At 44.9% G+C, this 1,065-nt stretch overlaps 1 non-coding gene across 1 annotated transcript; it reads right to left on the minus strand.

Annotated features, from left to right (window-relative positions):
• Positions 1-562: 562 nt before the first annotated feature.
• Positions 563-669, minus strand: LOC141669230 (small nucleolar RNA R71). Its single transcript, XR_012553520.1, has one exon. It is a non-coding gene; the product is annotated as a small nucleolar RNA R71 (small nucleolar RNA).
• Between the last annotated feature and the right edge of the window lie 396 nt (positions 670-1,065).

The raw sequence follows: 1,065 nt of genomic DNA on the forward strand, positions 1-1,065 counted from the left end.
CTTTTCGGTTGTGTTTCAGGTACTTTAGCAAGCGTTTATGCAAACTCGTTCTCGTGCTCGCAAGAGGACCTTAGATACAGCTGAGGAGAAAGACGAAGTTCTTGATACTCCGGAGAAGTTAGATTTTGAGGATTCGGATTCAGGAACTGAGCAGAAAGAACCAGTAAACATGGGAGATCGTATTGTTCAAGCTGATCCAGCTCTTATGGATTTTTCTCGGCCTAAAATTGATGACATTCAGTCAAGCATCCTTCATCCGGCTATTCAAGCTAACACCTTTGAAATCAAGCCGGGCACTATTCAGATGGTGCAGAATTCTGTTTCTTTTGGAGGAGCGGCAACTGAAGACCCCAACATGCACATAAGGAATTTTGTCGAGATCTGCAGCACTTTTAAGTATAATGGCGTGACTGACGAGGCTATCAAGTTGAGGCTTATCCCATTCTCACTGAGGGATAAAGCTAAAGACTGGTTACATTCTGAACCAGCTGGGTCAATCACTACGTGGCAAGATCTTGCGCAAAAGTTTCTGGTGAAGTTTTATCCAATGGCAAAGACTGCTGCTATGAGGAGTGCTCTTACTCAATTTGCACAGCAACCTACAGAATCTATGTGCGAGGCTTGGGAACGCTACAAGGAAATGTTGAGAAAATGTCCACATCATGGAATGCCGGATTGGATGGTAATCACTGGTTTTTATAATGGTTTGGGGGCCCAATCTCGGCCCATGCTCGATGCAGCAGCTGGAGGCGCCTTATGGGCTAAAAGCTATACTGAGGCGTATAATCTTATAGAGACAATGGCTGCAAATGAGCATCAAAACCCAACTCAGAGGATGACGTCAGGCAAGGTCACAGGTATTCTGGAAGTTGATGCAGCCACCGCTATTGCAGTCCAGCTCCAAGCGCTATCAATGAAGGTTGATTCTTTGGCTATGTATGGAGTTAATCAAATAGCTATGGTTTGTGAGCTTTGTGCAGGTTCTCATGCTACGGATCAGTGTTCTCTTGTCAACGAATCTGTTCAGTATGTGAATAATTATCAGCGACAACAGCAGCCTGTGCC

This window comes from Apium graveolens, chromosome 6 (assembly GCF_009905375.1).
Source record: "Apium graveolens cultivar Ventura chromosome 6, ASM990537v1, whole genome shotgun sequence".
NCBI lineage: Eukaryota > Viridiplantae > Streptophyta > Magnoliopsida > Apiales > Apiaceae > Apium > Apium graveolens.